The sequence below is a fragment of the Scophthalmus maximus genome, chromosome 13, assembly GCF_022379125.1.
Source record: "Scophthalmus maximus strain ysfricsl-2021 chromosome 13, ASM2237912v1, whole genome shotgun sequence".
In the NCBI taxonomy this organism is placed as follows: Eukaryota; Metazoa; Chordata; class Actinopteri; order Pleuronectiformes; family Scophthalmidae; genus Scophthalmus; species Scophthalmus maximus.
This window is the reverse complement of record NC_061527.1, coordinates 3,517,696-3,543,180: the sequence shown is the minus strand read 5'-3', so window position 1 is coordinate 3,543,180 and position 25,485 is coordinate 3,517,696. Positions and strand designations below refer to the sequence as shown.

Here is a 25,485-nt window from a genome sequence, read left to right as displayed (position 1 = left end):
CGTCGCCAACTTTCCGCAGCTCTACTTATATCGTCGGATCATTCAACCAGACAGACAGTCAGATTGTTCAGGCATCTCTCAAGTGGTGGACACACAACGACCAAGTCCCGTCTGCTTTAGTTTGGGAACGTTCTCTGGCTGTGCCTCGGGTCCAGCGTGTCCTGCTTATGCCCACTCTTGTCACGCTAAGCAGTCTCGTCTGAACCCTGGATCTGGATCTGTTCACCACAATCAGCTCAGTAACTGGAAACCTTGGACTCTTCTCTCCTGCCCACCTGCCTGCCTGTCCGCTCTCAGGAAAAACCAGACTCCAGGACCCACTAACTTGACCTGCTCAAATCACCAAGTCGCAAGTTGTACAATAAACCTATCTACAGTGAGTTTGAGCAAAAAGTTAGTCTGTAAACTATCTAGTTACTATGAGGAACATCCTCCTCCTGGGGGATTTGCTCGTATTTTTCTGTGCTGCATTTCCAGATCTCAGCAATTTGTTGATAAAGATAATCGTAGCGAAATAACTTTTCCACGATAGAAATATAAGACGAGGTTGATACAGCGTCGATGGATCTAATTCCGTCCATGTTTGAATTCTGCTTGGCATTATATGTAAAATACAAAAAAAAGGTGTTCAATTTTTTTTTTTAAATCAAAAATAATTTGAATTTTCGTGGGGCGGGGCAGCCCCCCAATTCAATGATAGGGTAAACACTGATATTTAAACCAAAATCAACTTTGGTTTAAATAGTATGATATCTTTTAAGCTTGACAGAAAACAGTGATTTGATTTATACCGTGATATATCGATCAATAAGAAAATAGTGATCGTGATAAGATTTTTTTTTTTCCCATATCGCCCAGGCCTACCTTCAGATGACCTCTAATTCAAAAATAAAATAAAAAGCGTGGTACCTTTTGAGTTCACTTCTGAGTCCGATCTGCATCTTGAACCAGACACGTCTCTCGGCCTCGGACGAGGAAACACGGGGGCAGGTAGCAGGCAGGTGTCCGGCTGATGACGTCACCAGTCTCTCGGTCAAAATGGCGGACACGAGGTCCCGAGATGGCGCGGTGTCTCCCGGAGCTGTTGGGCTGCAGCTGAACCGGATATCCTCTGGGACAAGTCCCACGATATCCTCGAGGTATTTTCACCACAGTCGACCACGAGGAGCTGAAGCCTTCAGCGGGTAAGAGCTCCGTTCACTTTGCTCATGACATGCTAATCAAATAAACACTGTTAGCTAACGAGCTAACACACACGTCAAGCTAATACAAGTGATGAAACCTCGGAAATGCCTCCAGTTGACCACAAAGAACATGTAGAGTCAATGTCCTGATGAAGACTGTCGTGACATCGACGACATAGATGTGTGCGCAAACTTTTTCACGGACTTTTTTTCTTCTTTTCCCCGCTGTGACTTATATCGGTCAAGCGTCCCCCACTCACTTGACTCCACTTCCTTTCACTGCAATTGAACTTTCAAAATAAAACTCCACTTCCTCTGACTAAAATGAAACCTTCACAATAAAACTCCATCCACGTCCTCTCACTGCAATGCAACTTTCACAATAAAACTCCACTCCACTTCCTCTCACTGCAGTGGAACTTTTACAATAACACTCCACTTCCTCTCACTGTAATGGAACTTTCACAATAAAACTCCACTGCACTTCCACTGACTCGTTTAATGAGAGTCGTGACAACGGAGGTCCAACATGTTTGCGTGTCACGTGACTCACACACACTTCAGATAGTTCCCGGAAGTTCTTGGCGCGTAATTCGAGACCAGTATTCAGAGCGACAGAAACTCGATTTTTGGTTAGTAGTGAATAAATGTATCGATTTGCAATAAAGCAGACCGACATGCCCATGTAGTTACTCTATGTAGTTTGTCAATACGTTTTCTTAAATCATAAATAATCATAAATCATTATACACTAAAATGCTTTAATGCGCATGCTGATTTGATTCAGATGGGCTGATAATATACCCAATCCACCCAGTGCTGATGTTTTTTTTTAATCTCACTCTGCATTAACTGTGCATTTGTGCTTTGGTTAAGGTTACAAAAGATTTGTAACTACGTCAAATAAACCACTTGATCGGGTTTGTGTTAAGACAGTAGCTCGGGAAAATAATAAAGAAAAGGTCTGTGGCACAAGCTGATCATCAACAATGGACAAAAATTAGATTGTACGGATGTAAATCCAGGAAAAACTGTGCTGATTTAACCAAAGTGGTGATTTGTATAAAGACACTGTCTAGCTATTTTCTCATTTATTTAAAAAAAAAAGACTAACCTGGAGTTACAGAGTCTCCACACGACATTTATTTATTACTCATAAATGCACGAATGAGTTGAAGCAATGACCTTGTTTGCGTAGCTGCTTGTGTGCGATATACATCACCGTGACTGTGTTGCTGTAACACAAAGGGGGGCCTCTTGACCTTAGCGGAGCACTCGCTGTGTGCAGCGTGTTCGTCGCAGCAGTGAATCATGCACGAAACACGCACACCTATGACCGGCTGTCTGCCACTAAATGCCGCGGCTCCCCACGGCACATCGTCCACGGTTCACCGTCCACGGAGCTCGCGTGGAGATAAAAGTACTTAATCATCCCATTGTCCCTCACTTTAATGGATGTCCCTCGATGAATCTTCCTTTATCTCCTCTGAAGGAAATTGAGTGCCACGCTTAGTCTGCATGGGTGACATTGGCCTTTTTTTTTTTTTTTTAAATGCCGTGACAGGTCGGATCTGAAAGGCATAAAGTAAATATGTAGAGCTCCTGCTTGATATTGCGTGTCAGTTGCCTCTTCTGTTCAGTTAAAGTGACCAGCTGTGGCCCTTTTATACTTGAGAGAGAAGACTGACAGCTTCAGCACAGACCTGAGTGCGATATATACTCTCCACTCCACATGATTGTCAGTCTCCGACTTTCCGTGAGACAAAATCCTGTGGAAAAAAAGCACCACCCGTCAGAACAGTCAATCTGCGTCTTAAGGAGTGTGAGGGCGGGAAGGTGAGAGGAAATCCCTGCAACTATCACTTTAGGTCATGTCAGCGACAGGAAGTTACCGCGTCTGGTTACGCAGCTCTTCTCTATTCTGTGCACGAGATATACCTGAACTGTTCAACAAGCCGCCGCACGACTACTCCTCTCTCTCTGCTCTCTCTTCAGTTTCCTTTCATGATCGTCTGTGGACAGGAAAAGGACATTCAATTGTCAGTTATAAGGCAAACATGGTAAACATTTGATGGATCCAGTGAGGATTTACAAGAAGGAAAACTCCCAAAACTCAGCCGACTGACCAATTAGGTATGTATCTTCATTTGGTCGACCAATGGTTTGTAGGTCTCGCCCCTCTGTTGTCCAAACGAAAAAGCTTTTAATGTGCTGCACCCTTTACAAAAAGGAGGGTATGCATAAATCAACACAACTTTCACCACTTCTGATCCACTTTGAAATCACATCCAAGGACCTACACCTTTTCACTCTGGGAGACTGAGATAAGCCTAATCTGCCAAATGAGTGTCAAAACTGAATTTAACTTTGCGGCAGGCTTCGTCTGACACCAACAAATAGAGTTGCAAAGAATTAATTTGTACGTATTGTACACAGCGCAGAGTTATAGAGTAATTGTCACCTAAAAATCATACCCTCGTCGTAATAGGTTTTTATATGTGGTGTGAAGGGAACAAATTACACTTTACGCTCTGCAGTAATTTATTTTTCCTAATGATACATGATGGAATAATATTTACTTGGGGCATTTCTAAATAAAACACTAGGTTTGCATGATGTTGAACAGGTTGTTTCAAAGGGATTTTTTCCCCCATACCACCATTTAAATTAACACAAGCTACACAAAATGTAGATTAACATGTTTCACACACCAGCTTTATTTGGGTGCGTGTCAAAATCAGGACAAATGACACAAAGGGAAGGCTCACTTGGCATGTGATTGGTATGTTTTATGATGAAAGTGTTTATACAAACGACATAATATCTGTTTGTAAATGGAAAGAGGTGATTTTAGATAGTTTTCACAGATTTAGTCACTCCTTTCTTTCTCAATCCATTTAGGAATAAAACTATAAAGACTGTGTAGTGCAGAAGAATAGATAGTTTTCTTTGCACATCTGTTCATCCCAAAAATGTTATGATGTAAGGAACTGAATTCTGCCATCACGAAAACATTTTGGATTATAAAAAAGAGATTAACGAATGATTAGGGGTTTATCGTTTTATGATCAAGATATCAAAAAATATTCAAGGGGAATTTTCCCCTCTCCACCAGCCTGCATCAAAGACCAGCATCATACACAGTATACACACATGTATATCATATATATTCAAAAAAAAACATTACCACTATTGACCTGGCAGTGTCGGGGAGCGATGACACCGATCATATCTATTTCCGGATGTCGAGGCAGAGTCACTGTAAGCTGTTCAGCGGAGCTAGTCGAAGTCGGAGATGAGTCGCAGTAGCGTCAGTTCACTGATCAACACCTTCTCCTCAGCCCCCCTGGCACAGCTTGACACACATATACACCCCTTGTGTCAGAAGCATATGGGGTGAGGTGAGGAGAATGTGCAGTGCCAGCATGGACGACCACATCCTGCACCCGGCGAATGCGTGTCATCGTTCCGACTGCACAGACCAGGCAGTGAAATTCCCAACACTTGGAAATTTATTTGTCCAAGCAGCCATCAGTCTATATTTATTGTACAGTTTTTTTAAGATAGCTGTCATTTTAACTAATAGACTGTATCATGTATATTAATAATAATAATAAAGGTAAAAAAAATACAGATACAGTCATGAATAATTATTTAATTTATGTGGATGCAACCAATGGGATTAATCTTAGAATGAAGTAACATTTCAATAATTCTTCATCCACATGTCTCCAAAGGAGTGGTTTCATTTTTGGTAATATGTTTATTTGCTTTTTTCGCAGGGAGCTGACGTAGGTGGGGAGATAGACTCACTCAAGTTTGTCGCAATCGATGATGAGCTTAGTGTAACATAATTTCTGTAAGGGAATGCAGGATGACACAGCTAGCACAGATTAAAGCATTGGGTGTTTGTCGGTTTCACCGATACAAAAAAATTTCAAACATGAAAGTGAAAAGATATCTGCCTGAGGGGGAATTGCATGCTGGAGTTATTTCTTAGCCAGGCGTATTGATTTTCTGAAATGTCCACTGGTTACTCACGGTGACAAGAATCCACTAACAATAATGGGTACAGCAATATGTTTGGACATATGAATGCATAAATCTACAGGTGCGACTGCATGGCTGGCATTGTTTTCACCTTCCAAATGTGGACGACCGACTCTCTCACGTCTCACTGTGGCAAAATGTTGTCCGAGGTGGTTTTGAGTACTCCGATAGTACTGCGATAGTATCAAGATACAGTCACAAAACTTCACAGATGTGTAGATGAGACTGAAGTGAATGAGTGTGGAGATCTTGAATCTCACTGCTGCCTTTTTATACTGTTGATCATGACTTTTAATTCAAAGGGTTCATGTTTTAGTCGACTTGGCAGGTCCTGTCCTTGGTTTTCATCTACTTAAAGGACAGGGGCTTTTACTTTTTAATATTTAGTTTTAAATCTGCAGAGACATCTGCTTTTCTACCTCTACATTCTCCCACTTATTATTAGCAAACATAGATATAATCTATCCTACCATTTATAAGCCAATAATATTCAGGTGTACATTTCACTTCATCTTCTGATGATTGTAGGTTGTTTTTTTTTAAAGTTATTTGTAATGGTGATATTAATTGCTTTACAGCTGACTAGAGATACTCATAGTTGCTCCAAAAAGTCAGAAACGGAGAATTTACTTTGCATTGCTGTCTCTGAAATATGGTGAAAAAGTTTCCTGTTTTCACCTCAAGCAAGTAAGACTGTTGTGGCTCTCTATTGTCAGGGTTATCCAAACACCCAGAAGGACGACTGCAGCTCAGAGTCCTTTCACGAAAATCATAACATTAGACTCTGTGGCGGAAGTTGCTTCACCGGCTCTGCGTCGTTTCACCTTCAAAATACTTCTTGTAGTCTAAAAACACTTAATGGTTTGGCTCCTCGATACATCTCTGACTTGCTCATTACCTGATCAGGCCTCTCAGGTCATCAGGCAGAGGTATTTGAGCTGTACCCAGAATCAGATTAAATAAAAGAATCCCTGTACATGTAAGGCTGAGTGAGACAGAAACAAGACAGAAACAGCTGCCAACTTTTCTGACAAACAGGAATCTCCCTCTTTCAGCAAAGTGAGATTTTTTTTTTTTTTTATCAAAGTAGGAATTTAAAAGGAAAAATCAAGTTTTTCCATCAGCTTTACAAAATGCTGAAATTGCTGAAATCCTCTTTCACCGCACAGTCAGAACATCTCCCGCTCGGAACAAGCTCCAGTAATTGCAGCCTAATTCCTCTCGGTAGAACTGAAGCCCACTTTGCAGCATCACACAGATTAGTGTCTAAAGGTTTTAGCATGACCAATTTCATTTATTTTGAACTGTGACATTACTGGAATCACTCTTCAAAAACAACCAGTGATTGCTTTCCTTCCAATGCGTTCTCTTTCCTCTGTTTCTTTTTTCTCTTTAAGAAAAAGCTCCCACTCTCATTGACGAAAATGAATGATTTCCTGCCATTATTGCTGCTCCACTGTGCACCTTTATCAGCTGGCTCGTTACAATGAATAGGCGGAATGGCAGCCGCTACATTGAAAGGCTGAGTCCAAATGACGTGCACAGAGAACAATTTTTTTCTTTTTTTACCAGAAATTGCGAGGCTGAAAGGCTCTCCTTGACTACATTTGCACACTCACATCAGCACCACAAAGGACTCCTCGTCATCCAATCCTGGCAGATACACAGGATGACAAGTGTAAGACCTTTAGCTGGTTGTGATGGACAAAAACAACACATGTTTTTTTTAATAATTTTAATCATTTGGTTACTGCCAACACCTCAATATCTAATGGAATAACGTGAATAAGAAGAAGAGGAGATGAAAGCTTCTTCCGAGAACTCTATTTAAAAATGTATGTCTTTGAAAATATGCCCTTCCCTTTCATCCCATTTGATTCATAAAAAAAAAAAAAGAAATGCGTCGCTGCTGGATTTCTTTTCAACCTCAGACCAATTATATAGTATTTCCTTCGCTTTTCCACAATTTCAGCTAATGCACAGTCTATAAAAGAATGGTATTTTCCCCATATAATCCGGATATATATTAAATATAAATTCAGTTTTGTCTGGATTTGTTTAGAAATGGATATCAGCTTTATGAAACGTATTTGTTGACGGCCTGTGATTTGATCTCAGTTTGGGTTTTTTTCTTCCCCCGATTGCCGTGGAAATGCTTTGGTGACCTGATAAAACCAGATTCATTTCAGCCCAGATATTTGGAACATTTGAACCCCCCCTTCCAATATTCAGCGCAGCTTTCATCAGCTGTATCAAATTTCAGAACCCCACGGTCCACGTCTGTGGAAAAATTCAGTAATGTTTAATATCTGCTGCTCAGTCAGTCAGACACGCTAGAATCTGAGCCGGAGAGCTCCGCCGCGGCTCAAAGTCAGACGGTTTAGGATTTGTTCATTGACTCTGCCCATTGTCGCCTGTGGATAAGAAATAAAGGAAATACTCCTCCTTTTTTCTCCCCCACCTCAGTCGGCTTCATTTCCTCCCTGATGTGTTTTTCCGTGGAGATAAGAGGCCATGAATACGCTAAGTATCCTTGAGGAAATGTGAGCAGAGAGCATGGAGCCGATCCAGTTAAGCATGAGTGGTTACCTCCACTACTTTGCTGTGCATGTGTGTGTGATGTTGAAAATGAGGCACGAAACAATGACTCTGAAAGTTGCGTCGGTGAACTGAGAATGAAACGGAGAATAACACTTCATACCTATTCGAGGTCAGTCATCACAAGCGCGTAAGATGAGGGAACACTTCACATCGGACATTTTCACGATGACAAAATTGCACAATAACAATAATCTTCAGACTGCGTCTACACCACATGGCTGCAGAAATGTGTACACATTATTTGGATATGAGTAGGTAAAGCTCTTGAAGCAGATACAAAGGGCACACACACATTTGCGGTAATACCCGTCCATTTGTAAAGCCTGACTGGCGCTGCATTGGTGTTACGATCTGATATTGAAGCCTGTCACATTTTAAACACTAACCCTGGGAAAAAATATATGGACCCAATGCCATTCTGGCCTATCTCCCTTTTTTATTCACTTCTGGACCATTACCAGTTAAACAGCTTATATTCAGACTCACTTGGACTTATTTTTTCTTTGTTGGAGGAGGGATTAAAATACAAATCATGCTCTATTTATTGATTAAGTACATTATCTCTAAGGTTCATATATATCCTGAACCTTCTGCATGCATTAATTATGAGATCTGATTTGAGTTTGATCCAAGTCACAAGTACATACACACAATGTGCTAAAGCTAATAGCATACAAACAACCATAAAATCCCTTGCCTCTGTTTGAAGACACCCATTGTTCATTATTCATCCAACAGTCACAGTGATGGTGGAAAAAGTAAGTGAACCACTGGATTTGATAACTAGTTGAACTTCCTCTGGCAGCAAGTTTAGCACTCAGGCTCGGACATATTCTTATGATGTCTGGATTGAACCATTCTCTTGAGGTCGTGCCGCAGCATCTCTCTTCGGTTAAAGTCTGAGAAATGACTGGGCTACTCCTGAAAGCTGGATTGTAGTAGATTTATGATCAGTTTCCTTGTCTTGCTGCATCAGCTGGCAGACATCCACCATCATTTTCCCCTCCAAAAAGTCTTGATTTTAATGAAGCGGTACATTCATTAACGCCAGCAGATTTGCCAGGAGGTGCTTGGGGGGGTATAACATACACAGCTGTCACACCAGAAAACTGGGTTGGCATCCACAGTCCTGTCTGTGGTTAGGTTTAAGTAACACAATTCCGTTGGTTAAGGATAGGAAAAAATGGTGGTTTATGTTAAGGCCTCTCATAGCATTTGGTCAAGGTTATGGAAAGTTCATTCTAACTTCAAAACCATGATGCGGTCTTGTTACATATTAGTCTCCTTGACTCCAGTGTTGTGGTGGCAATGTCTGTTAAATAAAGAGTCAACGCTGGTCTTTCTGTAAGTTTAATTCGGATGACGTTCACAGATCACGTTCAACTGCATAAATGAGCAAATGTGTCCAAAGATAAGAAATAGCAGTGTTTTATACCTGATGGTTGGGTCACATATAACCTAAAGCTAAACTAATGCTTGAACATCAGAAATGTCTGACTACACTGCACATTGAAAAATGACGCTAATGCTACTAACACTATTGTGACGGGAATTTTTGATTACATACGAGGTCAATGCAAAGACACAAGGATGTGAATCTCGTGTCGATCTCGCCGGGCAACTCGAATGTCGCAACGCGAAGACAGGAAATTCGCTTCGCCTGCTCCACTTCGCTCGTGTTTAAAAATTGCATCGTGATGCGGAGTCGTGAAAGCCAACTAGCGTTGAGATCCTCCTGACATCACGTGCAGTGGCTTAGTCTGTTGTGTCCTGCTGTGGACACCACGCTCTGTGCAGCCAAGCGCTATGATTTGTGTTTGGTCGTCTCGTGAATAGAGATGTTTATCCAGCTCCAATGATTCCAGCCTTAAGCTGTTACTATGGGGTTCTCTTTGACATCCCTCCGCTGTGGTGAGGCATCTTTAATGGCAGCCCACTTCTATATTTTAGGACATATTCGTACCGGTAATTCCAAAGTGATGACTTACTTTTTCTTGCCAGTGTAAATGTTATTTTGTGTATTTCTGGGGGCATGTATACATGCAAGTATGAGGAGAAACAAAATAACTGGAAGCAGCATATAATTTCCGTGCAGCTTCCCCTGCCATTAAATTGTTCCAAAATCATTCGAGCCCTGTAGGTGGATGTAAAAAATGGAAACTCGCTCAAAAAACACATCACAAACACAGGGCTAGAAATGCATTCATTTAGCACTTAGACATTTAGAATGTTGAACTAGATTTTAATCCTTCATGTGGAGTTTACAAAACAGGCTTTACTGCGTTTGCCAGCGGAACACTTAGTAAGATTAAAAAGCGTCCCCTAACAGCCGATCGGTGAGCCAACTCTGCCTGTATTAATGTCTTTGTAGATTAGGCACAGCGAGGGGGCACGCTAGGGGTCAGTGCTAGAAGCAGGTAATACAAGCTGATTTTAGCCCCCACCTGCTACTGGCCAGCAGCTGGCTTTACTGCACGCTGCTGGCCCTGCTGATTAGATGAAGTAGCTCAGTTTATCCCATCTACTCCCCCAACCCTGACCAGGATGCTCAGCATGTTTATGCTACTGCCAAAACACATACTGCAGTCAATGAAGCCTCCATAAAGACACAACTGCAGACACTCCTCATCCCCCCCACCTCCAGGTGATGACTCTCCCTTTCCAGTTCATCTCAGGATATGCAAGAAAGAGGGAAGAAGCGGGAGTAAAAATAAGAATGAAAGGGAAGAGCGAAACAGACAACAAGAGAGAGAATAAACAACAAGGGGGCTCAATGTATGGGGTCACTGCTGCCATTCTCCGCATGTTGCCCCCCGGGCTTGGTGTTTCCGAAATGTTGCATTCAAACCAAACAGGGATAACTAATTGTACATTTCAAATGCAAAGCCTGCCTACAGGGTGGTTTGGCAGGATTGCGTGTAAAAGGATTTATATGTCTCCACAGAGAGGAGCCAATGCATGTGCATGCCAAACTGCAGGCCTCTTCTGAGTTGAACAGAGAAGGCAAAACAAAACAATCACACGTCGAGGCATTATGTTCTCCTCTCAAAGGCAATGCCGGGTTTGTTAAGGGCTAAGTGGTGCTGCTGTGAGCGTCAACCTCGTGTTAAGCAAGCTCTGTCATTCTTCACAGCCAAGAAGTGTGGACAAATCTGAGCATCATGCTGTGCAGCACGTACCAAGCCCCCAAATGCTGCTCCTCACATGAGCTACCAAAATTCAACAAGGGCAATTGTTCACATTTGTAATGCCTCCAGGGCATGTTGTGAGCATGCTGGGGTACTTGACCATGTGCTGCTCCTGTAACACGTTCATATTATTCTCAGGGAGGCAATGTTGGTGTGTAGTCAACAGCCGGTAGGAAATTGTATAAAGTTGGTAATGAAGAAATCATAACAGAAATCCAAACCAATCTAAAATACTTGACAAAAACATGGTTATGGGCAGTGTTAGTAAGCTTTTTTTATTTAGCTATGCTATGCTAACGTGCTGCTGGGCGATGTATTGGGCAATAAAGACATATTAGCCTTCTTGACTAAACTAGGCTATGCTAATTGGCTACAGTAAGGCATTAGCCTTTTTTTACTACAGCTAGGCTATTCTAACTGGCTAATGGGCAATTTCATGAGCAATGTTAAGGCTACTAACCTTTTTGACTAAGCTAGGCTGTGCTAACTGGTTACTGGCTGTAGAGGGAGTGGAGTATGTCCGAACTTCCTAACTACAATACTGACAGTATAGGTAGCAAACAGCGGCCTCCTGATGAGGTGGGGTGACTCGACTTCTTGTTTTCTTTGTGATAAAAACATTTAGATCTCTGAGTGACATGCTAATTCAACAGTAGCATAGGCAGAGTAATGTCATACAGTCATCAAACAAGTCAGTAACACAGAAAAAAACTTTAAGCAAATGATAATAACTAGAACTTTTCCATTGATAACTGCAGGTTTTGGCAAAAATGGTGTTGGGGCTGCAGACCCGAAAATTATAACATAATAGTTTGTGGGTTTTCACTGTGGGCAACATCCTTTACATTATTGGTTTATCCATTATAAATGGAAAAATATTGAAGCAGCTAGTATGAAGACATGAAATGTCGTATATTAATTTGGTATAGGATCAGGTCAGTTACCCCTAGATATATTGTAGAATGTTTGAGCAATGTAGCTGCTGTCTGCAGGTGTGATATCTGGAATATCATTTACTTATAAAGCAGCATTAGAGTATAGGTATTGTTTAGGTAAATTTTATATTTCATGCAACAGCAACTGAGTATAAATGCTGATTGTACTGCACTAAATTGTACTGCAGAGAAAGATAATGAAAGAACAACAAAAAATGAGAGTGGGCTACAAGTATATGTTCACTTTGCAGGCAGCCTTTTTCTTTTTCTTATAAAAAAAAAATTCAATATATGAGCATCTGGAGAATTCAAACAGACGTCATGCATTTCAAAGCCAATGGAAATTGGTTAATATATTCTCTTTGAAGACTGCTTACATTGCCAATTTGTGCCGAGGTTTCCTTTTTTGTAAATTCAAGCCTGTATCATAAAGGCATCATCATGCAGATTGAATGCATAAGGACTTGGACTCTGCACGTCGGATGACATCAAATATGACCAGAGGCCAAGAATGAAGCATATGTGCCTGTGCCTTATACAAGCTAAAAATATCCTCATGAAAAAGCACAGCAGTGCAGGTAAAGTAATGGAAGCATAACGTCTGAAAAGCAGATGGTGTATTTTTCTGGTATGAATTAGATAGTTAACCCTTTAGGGCTGATATCCAAGAGAGTAGTGAGCCGATGTCAGATCCATATGGGGAGCCGGTACTTGAAAATAAATAACACAAATCAAATGTGACTTGAGGTTCATATCTGACCTGCCACATGCAGTTTTAACAAACTCTGGTGCATTAACCTCTTACTTCTGGTTCATCTCAGCTGGTAGCACAAAGCACATCCCAGGTGTGTAAAACAACACACATGAAGACTTAAAAAGAAAGAATCTCTCTAAGGGTCGTAGACTGTATAATGGACGACGCTGGTGTTGCTATAATTTATTTAACATGGTCTTACGGATGTGACTGTATCTGCAGGGGGGCTCTGGGGTTCAAGGTCGTGTCTTGGTGCTGCTGAATGTTATGCTCAGATAGTTCCTAGCTAATATATTTTCTCTGGATATTGTAGCGTACATAGTACATAATTATTTAAATTAATATATTTAATTATTTGCTTGATTTTGGTGACAACTGACTGATTCTGAAATAGTTCATTTCAAACTTGAGCAGCTGCTTTTTGAATTTTTATCAATCACATACCATGAGCTGTATAGGAGGAATGACTGTACTGTATGTGGGATCAGGGTCAAAAGCCTGGGGACATTTTTCAATCCCATTGTGTCCGTTAGTGTGGACACAGCCTTCTACATGTCTTGATGAATATTGGAAAAAAGCCTCTGTGCCCAGTCGTCCCATTCAGTAATCCATCCATGACTTTATGTTACAGCAGATAAACACAATCTTACTACTTCAATCACCCTTTTTGTGTTTTTTGGTTTTCAGAAAGACTTAACAAAGATTCCACCATACAAATGCTTGAAACGCTGTGGCTTTCTCCTACTACTCGCAGCCATGGTTTTGATTAGTAAAACATGTCGCACTGAGTCAGAGGAAATTATCTCATGTTAAGAAATTGCAGCTTGCATGTTGTTAAAACCGGCCGCCATGCTGTGAACACATTCTTGTGACAGTCAGCTCGTCCAATTTGACCTCAAACCGTCTTAAAAAACACACTTTTACAGTCCCACCTGCACTAGTACATGACTGCAGTCAGTTTATTGACAGATGATCTACATCAGACCAGATGGTAAATCATCAGACAGATGCTGAAACTTGGGATGACTGTGATGCGGCAGCAATACAACTTTCAAGAGAAACGTGTGGAAATAAAAAGGCCTCTTTATCTTCATACTGAGGAAAGTGACGTCTAACATAATATGGGTGGAACAATCTGGTTTTTCACATCAGTGGTACAACTCTTTGTATGAAGCTTTACATGCCGTGTGAATGTTCAAGGCAACTTCATCTCCCACTAAAAGGAAGAACTTGATTGAAATGTTGTCGCCTCTAATGAGTCCCCAAACATCATGAATGGGCTAATGAATGATACTGCGCCGTTGCATATTCACTGGAGCTGTCAGACCGTTAACAGTCTGACTGACGGCTAGCGGAAGCTTTGAACACCTAATGAGTCTCGTACAGATCTTTTTTTGTCGGCCATTTGGAAACAACGACCAAACTTCATGTCACTCGTAGATTCCTGGCAGCTCATTTTTTTTAAAAAAACCCTTTCATCCTTTTTTCCCCCCCCCTTCCTTTTTCTGTGATAACTCACAAAGTTTATAACGGATGTAGTCGGTGATTTGGCACGACTCATGAGTTGAGATCATAAGGTGATCACAAATATGCCACGCTCCCTTTTGTGGTCTATTACCTTCCCTTCAAAAACACCCGCCATCCCATTTGTCTGTGGTCAGGGTTATTTCATAGTGGCTTACTGTTAGACGAGGCGGCGGGGGCTGCTCATGTGTGAATACACTACCGACAGTAGTCGCAATTCAGGGACTTTTTTGAAAACCACCCATAAACAATGGTGGAGGGCAAAAGATGCTTACAGAGGCAGTAAGTGCAGTCGCAGTAAAGCGCAAGTGTTGCTGGAGGAGGCAGCGGTCCATTCAGGAGAGTCCCGGGCTTTATGTTGATTCATTACTCTATTAGGCCTCGTGACAGCGATAAGGACCAGCATGTTTCAAAGTGATAGCTGACCTCTGCGTTTTACCCATCCCACCACCAGCACGCCCACAGCGGACGCCGTTTTTCAGACACACATGCTCACTCACACATGGGAGGGCGAACACGGTTAAGCTAACTCTTGCACCCACACATGCATGTGTACAAAAAAAAAACCTTGAAAACAACACATTGACAGACAGACAGACAGAGGCCGACACAAACACTGATACATGTTCCTGAGCATGGACACACACACAACATGGACATGGGCAAGCACACACATCCGAAGGAGGCAACCCACATGGATAAAACACACGTTTTCCATCATGAATTCATGAGTGAGCCAAAACAATGAGCAACAAAAGCAACAAAAAAAAAACTGGCATCAGTCTCTCTTCACTTTTTGGCAGTAACACAGTGTTCCCCCAAAGTAAATATCAGGTGTGCGGTTTGGGAACCAGTGGACACATTTTTGGCAGGAAGTGAAGGAAAGTCAAACAAAAACACAGCATAACGTAGATCAGACAGAGCTTTTGTTAGAATTGAGAATTGGGACACTTGCTGTTTTTCTGGCCTGTTTGTGTGTTTTGTTCCAAATGGCAACCCACCACGACGTCAACCATTGGTTTGTGAACTGCCGTTTTGAAGCCTTGAGTTTGGATTTTTTGGGGGGCCGGCGACGTCTGAGTTATTTGAAACAACAAGTTACCGTCTTTGGCGGAGCGGAGGGTTGGGCTTGACTGAGAGCTCAAGGACACTGCACGGCCACCTATAACTGCGACCGGCACCCATTGCACTAGCTCGCCACTCCCCAATGAATATCTTCCTTTATCGTCTATTCTACTCGATATAATTTACTAAAGGATCATCATGCTGTATTGAAGAACCTGGGAAACTAGCGATTGAGACCATTAACTCCTCAGTAAAATGTTGACTGGCGTTATAAATCAAGTGAGAAGTAGAGTCGTGCATTTTCTCGTGGTCTTCTTTAGAAATTGACTTATTTTTGCAACCAGTGGAGTCGCCCTCTGCTGGTCATCCGCGAGAAATACTGGTTCCCGGCTCTTCCACATTGGCTTCATTTTCCATCCAGGGCCATCTTTATATACACGTCTATGGATTTGCCTTATCGTGGACGCGACCTTCAGGATCAACGCTACACCCAGTACCCTCCGGTAATCAATGACCAACCTGATCACAACAACTCTTCCAAAATCTTGTTTCACGTTATGGTACTCACACTTGGTCTGTTTTTTAAAAGCCCTTTCGCCTGCGAAACCTTGGTCTTTTGTTGACACGCTCAGGCAGATCCCACCTGAACTCACTGGAAACCCCCACTGCGTCTCTCTGGGCACACTCTGGACTCTCGTCTCCCCTTGTTTTTCCCCCCAACATCGGTGTGACAGTTTCCCTTTGTTATCGGTCACCTTGCACATCTCTTTGTTCAGCACATTTGCGATTGTCATTTAAACGCTTGTGTTAAAACTCAGGGTGTGTTGCTGTATGCCAGCTCTGCACATTGACTCCGGCCATTTTGCTAAGCGTGACAGCTTTCTTTGAGTCAATTGGATGCATTCGATATCAATCTCTGTGACACTTGCAGAGGGGAATGACGTTTAAAAATGTGTGGGTGAACTTATTTTGACTCTCAAACTATTTAAATTTTAAAAGCTATCAGTTGTTTCGATTGGGGCTCGCCAACGAGCAGAGTTTCCTCATTCTGCTCCGACAGGAATAATGAAGTACTAACTGAATCAACTCCTTATCATCTTTCCACTTAAAAAAGGGGGGGTGGGGGGATGAGAGACAAAGGGCCAGACAAAATATTACCAAGTACTGGAGTTATGACACAAATGAATCATATTCTGACAAATGCTTTTGGTGGCTGCATGCTAAAAATAATAGTAGTCATCTTTCATGGGAAAAAGAAAGCCTTCTCTGTGACCTTCGAACAAACCGTGGTTGAATTTAGACTGAAACTACCTCCCAAGTCATTTAATTAGAGAACAGAGGTGTTGGTAGGCAGTGTTTCTACCTTTGACTCAACCTGGAAAGATGTTTCTTGTCCATTTCTTGTCTGTTGTTAGCGAAGCTATAGGCGAACCACCCCCGCTTCACAAGCTGGGTTTATTTATGTTGCTAATGGTCATAATCCCTCTCTACTCCTTTTTTCCCTTTATGGGCTGTAGGCACTTAACTGAATCTGAAATACATAAACGGACTGCAGCAACATCTGTTTCATTTGTTTCAGGCAGACTATTGCTCTTTAACAACGTTCTACAATAATACAATCAGCTATATTTATTGAAATAAATAGGTGTTTGAGTACGTGCTCTTGGTTGTACAGTGTTTTTCACAGTGCTGTCTTTTGCATTTTGATATCAAATTAATAGATAGTTGTATACCACATATTATTATCTGAGCTGTGTGTTACGTAATGGATTAGATAATAACCCATTTTCAAAAAGCCAGCTGAGCACGTATGTCATAAATCGTTCATGGTTTTTGTGTTACACATGAGCTGGTGTTATTTTCAGCCTTGCATAGCGAATTACAGCTACAATTATATTTGGTTATTATTGTTTTCTTGTGTCCTAGAATATAAAAAACCAACAACATGTATTTACATGAATCTGTGATGGACTGGTGACCTGCCCAGTGTGTACCGTGCCTCTCCCCCCCCAACGTTAGCTTGGCTTGGCTCCAGCCCGCCCCTGACCCTCAAAGGATAAGCGGTATGGATAATGGATGGATGGATTTACATTATTTAGAACAGTGGCTTCTGCTACAAGGCTTTTTAGTATGTGCGAACGTTGAGGAACAATGTGATGCTGGTTAATATAAACAGAATATATATATATATACTTTTTGCCTTTATTGAAGGGTGGAGTAGTTATACACAAGACGAAGTGTTCAAACACCGGTTTGGTCTGTGTGTACCTTTGTCGATTTTCTCTGGGTATTTCAGCTTCTTCCATGCAGGATGGGTTTATTGGCATCTCTCTGAACGGTTGTATAGCCCTGTAGTAGGCTGACAACCCATCAAGGTCATAGCCCGCCTCTTACACGGTGTCAGCAGGGACTGGATCCAGCTCCCACGCAAACCCTCAAAGGATAAGCGGTATCGATAATGGATGGATGGATAGTGGTGGACAAGAAACACGAAGAGGCTGGGGGTGGATTCATGTTTGCAGTTATGTGGTAAGGCTATCTCGAGGCCCAGTTCAATGAAACTTTGATCAGTCTGAGACGCAACTTTTTTTCTTTAACTACATGCCGTATATCTACAACTTGCCGATAAACCTCCATTCAAGGTTTTCCTCTGCCTCTTTGACTTGAGTTCGCTGGTTTCATAGACAAAAAGACATGCCTTTGCAGACCTAGTGGTATTGAGACAATGCCCTCAAAAAGTTTTGTTTTGTTATTTTTCCATTTTCCACAACATTAGCCCTGGTTTTCTTTTTATATTGACCTGCATTCTGACTGTTGCTCAGGACTCATTTTTTTCTGACAATAAACAGCATCGTCTCCACATCATACCTTCCCTGCTTTCTTTCACCTCGCGCTCTCCTTACTTTATTACCTCCTCCTATTGAAGTTATGTTTTCACTTAGGTCCGTCTGTTTGTTTGTTGGTTTATCTGTTAGCTGGATTGCGCGAAAACTGCTAAACCAATTCCAAAACAAACTTGGTGGAGGGATGGGACCCGGGCCTGGGAAGGACCCATTACATGTTGGTGCATATGCAGATTAAGGCACGGATCCAGGATTTTTTTTTCACTTTCTTATCTATGTTTTTTGACATGAATCATTAATATTATCTGACGGCTTTTTTTCTTTCATACAGCAGCTATAAGAACTAGACGATCAATTCGGCCTTGACGGAGGAATGCGATTTTTGTATCATTTGTGTCATTTGTAGGTGAATTGGGCAGGGACATGCCTGTGGAATTCGAAAAACAGCAAACATACAGTACCTTGTCTTTTTGTTGCTTTTAGGTCTAGTAGCCTGTTTTCTTACTTTGTCTGTTTTTTGTTTTTTTTTCAATATAAATTGTCATGTCAGTTTGGATTTTTGATATTTAATATATGATCACATCACAGCCTTCCCCTGATCGAAAAGGAAACGCCATCCATCCCTCGTAACCGTTTACGACTTCCTGCTTTCACCTCCAGCTCTTGTTGTTTACATGGCTCATTGGAACATCGAGGCTGGATCTCAGACTGTCTGACCACATCTATATCTGGCAGTGTTGATCGGAGCGGCTCTGTCCTCCCCTCAACCCAGGCAATGACAAGTCTTTTATGTACCAAAACGTGTCTGGATACGATGGAGTTGGATTTACGCGTGGAATTAAAATGTTTTTCTGTGTGTGCGGTCGGAAAATTACATTTCTCTGTCTTGTGAAAAAACACAGACACGCGCGTTGTGTGTGTGTGTGTGTGTGTGTGTGTGTGTGTGTGTGTGTGTGTGTGTGTGTGTGTGTGTGTGTGTGTGTGTGTGTGTGTGTGTGTGTGTGTGTGTGTGTGTGTGTGTGTGTGTGTGTGTGTGTGTGTGTGTGTGTGTGTGTGTGTGTGTGTGTGTGTGTGTGTGTGTGTGTGTGTGTGTGCCAGCGCTCATCATTCTGTCTCTGTGTGTCGACAGTGAACGCTGCAAGAATCCAGACAATCCACCCTGACAGGCATGCGACCATGAAAACTGCATGCAAAATTTCATTCAGTTTCTGATTGGATCTGCTCTGGGAAAACGTTTTTCCATATGGATGCGACATACGTTACATTTCTTACTTTCTCGTTAAGGTGGTTAAATGCATCTCTCACTACACTGGAGGCATTTTCTTTTCTTTTTTTCCTGTGCCACGTGTGATCTTTTTTTCCTGTGCCATATGTGTGATTTGTGAAAAAGATACATACGCACATGCATAATCAAGTCATGTTAATTGCAGACGCTACCGGCAAAATCTGTTTTTAAGCCGCGCGTCAGTCAGTGTGCCGTGTTACGATATGAAGGATAACATAGTGTCGTTTTACAGCATATTGGTTTCCAGAGTAATATGAAATTGAGGTAATTACAGTGTGTCCTCTGCTATAACAGAGAATGAAGTCGTGGAGTGCGAGTGGAGACAGATATTCACGGACACGTGGCGGCCTGCACTTGAGGCTCCGCCACGGGACGTGATGACCGACTCTGTAACAGAAGCAGTAACTGCTCACATTTCCCCCGAGACTGGATTTCGTAAAAGGCGTGGCGTGGAGATAACCGACCTTACCTTCGTCGAGCGGTGTCTGAGAGGGGGGGGGGGGGGGGGGGGGAGGAAAATGTGGATTTGAAAAAAAATTGAAACAAAGAAAACCTATCGACTGGTCAGGTCGGTTAATATCGCAGACGGGAATAGATAGACATATATATAACTGCATAATTTGCCATGTCATTACGCATTTCTATCCAGAACTTGCCGGGATGACGAATCGACCACGACTGAAAGCATAGAAATTAGAAATTATTCAAATGTGAAACCATTTCCAGGTTGCTTTATGCAAATGCAGGGCCATTTGTGTTTGAACTCAAAGAAAAGAAACTGTGGCTGATGTGCTTTCATACCCCCCCCCCCCCCCATATTGGAATTGTGTTTGGAGAAAAATAAAATAAAAATTGCAGTAAAGAATTATGCTCTGTCTGTATTTATCTTTTTTTTTTTACACCAGCAGCCATATTTCGTGTATCGTACAGAACACACTCCTCCTCTTATTGACGCCGCACTTCGAGCCGTGAGTGTCACATTACAGGAGCCGCAGTCAGAAATTCACTCGGAATTATCTTCTTCTTCCGCACAATGTCTACTGTACACGAGCAGACCGGGTTCCTCCGAGCTACAGCAGGAGGAGCAGATGCGGTGTTCCAAGATGCTCCCCGAGCGCCGGCAATCAATGATGACAATTAAAATGTTGACACGCCGGCCCTTGGTCCAGGCAACTGGCAAAAGTGTTAGACGGGTTAAGGAAGTCACCTATCTAATAGATGCCACATGATATTAATGTACCGCAGCGCCGCCGCCTCTAACCTGGCAACCACGGGAATAATCAATCACCCCCACCCCGACTTCCTTCTGACAAATACGCTCCTCGCCAGCCAGGTACGGCTGAGTATTTCTGTCAAAGACACGGCTCCTATTAATTATTCAGTCGCCGCGTGCTCCCTATACGCCGTGGTGCCATACCTTACAATATTTACAGTGCCGCGAGAAGCTGCTCCCCCACCGGCTTGCCGTCCCCGAAGTCGTTGCGAGCTGCTGTTTTTTTTGTTGTTACATGAGCCACAACTCCATCTGCCCCATACTTGTCCTCGCGAGAGGGAAAGGCAAAAAGGAAATGAAGGAGACGAGCTGCTTTCATCGCTTATCTCTGGAGGTGCCCGAGTGTAAACATGAGCGAAGGCTGATGAAGGGGTTTGCGTTGTGTTTGAGTCATTAATGAGGCAGGTAGAGTTTCATCATCCTCATCATCATCATCCTCATCATCATCATCGTCGTAGTGCTTTTAATTCACTCATTCGCGGTCAGCCTGGAGGTGAAATGACGCTGGGTATAGTTGGTAATCGTGTGTCCGCGTGTTGGTGCGTTACTAATGTAGCAAACGGGGCAACAGCAAATGAATACAAATAAAACAGCTTGTGATTTAAAGGTGCTTTTTTTTAATAATGCTTTTGCCAAAGTGGAAGTGTGGACCTGAAGCCGTGTGCGGCGATAAACAGAGAGCACAGTGGTGGCGAGTCCAGCCGCTACCAGACAACCACTGACCACCATCATCTCATGGTCTTAAATCCCCCCACAGGAGGAGAGGAGGGGGGGGGGCCGGGGGCGGGTTTGGAAGAGGGATGGGTGGAGGGATGGGGAGGAAGCAATGCTGCATTCAGGGGACTGCGGGAAAAGTGGGAAGAAGGAGTGTCTGTGAGACACGCGCTCCCCGGTGGAAGATGCTGCTTGTCGAGATGCACTACCTCCGTCGTGACTCCTGACAAGAGCTGCAACCAACCATCGCTTTCACCGTCGCTTCGTCCGTCCATCGCTTCGTCCGTCCATCGCTTCCTCGATTTCTCGATTCTTTGTTTGGTCCGTAAAATGGTGAAAAGATGGTGACCGCGTTTCCCCGTAAAAAACCTCGAGAGGATGTCTTTGTTGCGTCCACACACCGAAGACATTCAGCTCGCTGTCGCCGAGGAGCAAAGAAACCAGGAAATATTCACACTTAAGTTGAAGAAATCAGAGAATTTTGACTTTTTCCCCCATAAAAAAACAACTTGAACTGATTAATCGATTATCAAAATGGTTGCCGATTAATTTAGAAGTTGATTCGATTTACCGTTGCAGCTCTAATCCTGACATTATCATCTTTAATCTTCAATCACATGTTTTGGGACTGATTTCCATCACGTTCTCAATCATTAGCCAAAAATAAAAAAAAATGTCGTTGCCAGATGTTGATATACAACGTTCAGGGTTGTCTGGATCGTCCGTGTCTTGCTGTGCTGTTGTGGATCGGCAACGATGCACAATAACATGACATCATTTCAGTTCTGATATACCGACATGAGATCTTTGTCAGCTGCCTTCACGTAAACGTTCTCTCTCGTTTCCAAATGTTACTCAGTGTGATTGTTAACCGCCTCGACTTTTCTACGTGATTGTGGAACGTGGCGGCTTCACAGATTTGCTGCTTCACACACGTGAATATGGATGTGGGGGAAACAATGCTCCAAAAAGAAAAAAATGATCAGTATTACGTTAAAACATGAACATTATCATTTCACTAGCAGAATTCTTCATGTTATTACAAAATATTTTGCGTAAGAACAAGACATTTTCACGGTATGTAAAGTTATAACGCGATAAGTTTGTATTTAATAATTAGAATAATAATAACTGATCACATTAAAACAGGCTGCACGGTGGTGTAGTGGTTAGCACCTTCGCCTCACAGCAAGAAGGTTCTGGGTTCGAATCCCGGTTCAACCAGGGCCTTTCTGTGTGGAGTTTGCATGTTCTCCCCGTGTATGCGTGGGTTCTCTCCGGGTTCTCCGGCTTCTTCCCACACACCAAAGACATGCAGAATGGGGTTAGGTTCATTGGAGACTCTAAATTGACCGTAGGTGTGAATGTGAGAGTGAATGATTGTCCGTGTCTGTATGTGGCCCTGCGATAGGCTGGCGACCTGTACAGGGTGTACCCCGCCTCTCGCCCAATGTTAGCTGGGATTGGCTCCAGCGACCCCCCGCGACCCTCAAATGGATAAAGCGGTAGACGATGAATGAATGAATGAATGATCACATTAAAACGGGAAAAGTTTATTGCAAAAGAGAATCTTCTTCATGTTATAACAAGATCCGTATTTCACGTGAGAACAAGACATTTTCACGTTCTGACGTGATTCCTGTAAAGTTATGACCTGATAAGTTTGTATTTCGTAATAATAATAATCATTGTATCATGAAAATCATGTTTTATGTCCTGAAACTTTTCACTTTATGACATGATAGAAATCTGTTTCTGTTTTGTGGCGTGGCGGCAACGGGCAAGGGAATGAATTATATTAATGAATGTGGTGAACCAATGTTTGTGTGTGTGTGTGTGTGTGTGAGAGAGTGTGTGAGAGTGTGTGTGTGTGTGGGTGTGTGTGTGTGTGAGAGTGTGAGTGTGTGTGTGTGTGTGTGTGTGTGTGTGTGAGTGTGAGAGAGGGTGAGAGAGTGTGTGTGTGTGTATGTGAGAGTGTGTGTGTGTGTGTGTGTTTGTGTGTGTGTGTGTGTGTGTGTATGTGTGTGTGTGTGTGTGTGTGTGTGTGTGTGTGTGTGTGTGTGCGAGTGTGTGTGTGTGTGTGTGTGTGTGTGTGTTTTGAAAGGGGAGGGGGGGTATTTTATTTTTGCCCCCACGTCCCGCGAACGCAGCACGAGCGCCCGCCCGGGTCACGTGGGAGGCTCCGCTAAGAAATGCGGTGACGCGGTGGAGTTCCGTCAGTGGAGCGGTGTCTGACAGTCGAGCCTTGCCGGGCCAACAGCTGCCGTGCCCGGCCGAGACGAGGGGGTCGGTCCGCGGGCGCATCGGGGGGAGAAAGATCCGAAGCGAGGCGCGCAGGTGAAGGCAGAGACGGGGACTCCGGGAGCATGCCTGATCGGACTCTGTAGGCGGGAGAGGATATACACAATATTCATTTTTCTTCACTGTTTTTTTTTGTTTTTCATCCATTGCGCCGGTGCTCCGCTGCGCGCGTCGTGAAGGACCAGCCGCTCTCTCTCCTCCCCATCCTCCCCATCCTCCTCCAGCGCTGCCGCTGCCGCTGGATGCTGTGGTGTTTTCTCCCACATTCGCATCAACCGACGCCTCTGGAGAGAACGACGCCAACTTCGACGAGGAGGAGGAAAGAAGCTAGAGACATATTTCACAAGTAGTGAGGATACAGGAGCGCGCACGAGGAGCAGGAGAAAGGGAGGAGGAGAGGAGGAGAGGAGGAGGAGGACCGAAGCCCTGCGGGTCGGCGGAGCCTGCGGGGATCATGAGGACGAGCAGTGGGGACGTAACGCGTCCGAGATGTCAGTGTGATTAGGAGGAGGAGGAGGAGGAGGAGGAGGAAGAGGGGGAGGAGGAGCAGGAGGGCGCACGGGAAGAAGCATCAACAGCCCGGGTTTGTCTGCGATGCCATGGAGGCGGTGATGGCGGGCGAAGGCATCAGGGTCCACTCAGTCCCGTCAGCAGCCGGCAGCAGCAGCATGATGAGGAGGAGGTACACACAGCACTGCACGTCTCATCAGTCGTCCCCCCCCCCCACCACCACATCCTCATTATTCATTTAGCCTTCCCCGCCCTCCCTCTCGGGGCCATTACATCCATCCCTGCCACCTCTCCCTGCAGCCGCCTGCACTTGTATCCATCCATCAATCCGTCCATCAGTTTTCTCCCATCTAAATGTCCCGGCATCCCGCATCTCCTCCCCAGCCAGGACCCCCGAGTGGGCTCCTTAAGAAAACACACACACACACAGGGGGGCCCCCCTCGGGCATGGGCATCCCAGCGAAAATGTGAAATTGAAACTATTAGTTCAATCCCTAAAGATGAATGTTGATGACAGATTGCATCCCAGTCCCCCCCCCCCTTCTCTCTCTTCTAGTCCGGGTCCGTATTAGTTCGCATCAGAATCGAGTTCAGGAACTCGGGCCCCTCACGAGGCGAGGCCGGGGCGTCTCCGTTGATTCACTTCAATCCACAGGGTTGTGTTGTTCCTGTTGCATTTGTTAAATCCACTCCACGCGTCATGTACAGATGCCGGAGCGGTGATTTGGCACTGAAACCACGTGGCGTGTTCATAGGGATGTGATCTGTGTTGACTGCTGAGGTGGACGTCTCCGTCTAAGCCCACCGCCGTCTGGGTGCTCGCTCTGCCCACGAGACTATTAAACTTTAATGGGGTCTAATTTTCAAACCGCCTCATAATTTATTGCTGTGGCATCTGAACTGACACCCCCCCCCCCCCCCCCCCCCCCCTCCCTCCCGAAAAGAGACGATGTGAGGAGAATGTAGGGAATAAATCCATTAAATCAGAAACACTGCTCAGAATTATATTCACTGGTAAAAGTGGGCCGGATAATAATTCTCACCGAGTGTCGGGGGGGGGAATCAATGTCAAATAATATTAACAACAGCTACGGAGGCGTCGGAGCTGCCAGAGCTTTATTTCCCAGTTGTCTCCGGCCATTTTCGGTCAAGTTTTGAGATGAGTTTTGTTTTTGAAGAGCACAAATGAATCTGAATATTGCACCGCGTGCCTTTGACTTAAAGGGTCCGTTCCCACAACGTACAAAAGAAAACACAT

The 25,485-nt window shown here is 43.6% G+C and overlaps 1 protein-coding gene across 2 annotated transcripts in view; it reads left to right on the top strand.

Moving 5' to 3' along the window:
* Positions 1 to 982: 982 nt before the first annotated feature.
* b3galt2 (UDP-Gal:betaGlcNAc beta 1,3-galactosyltransferase, polypeptide 2) overlaps positions 983 to 25,485 on the top strand; it is a 34,270-nt gene continuing 9,767 nt past the window's right edge. The window contains exon 1 of one of the 2 annotated variants that reach the window (XM_035647124.2): positions 983 to 1,184. The gene's annotated coding sequence lies outside the window, so the exon portion shown is untranslated. Of the gene's footprint in view, positions 1,185 to 23,496; positions 24,400 to 25,485 lie in introns of those variants that run through there. The other variant, XM_035647123.2, reaches the window with a different exon arrangement.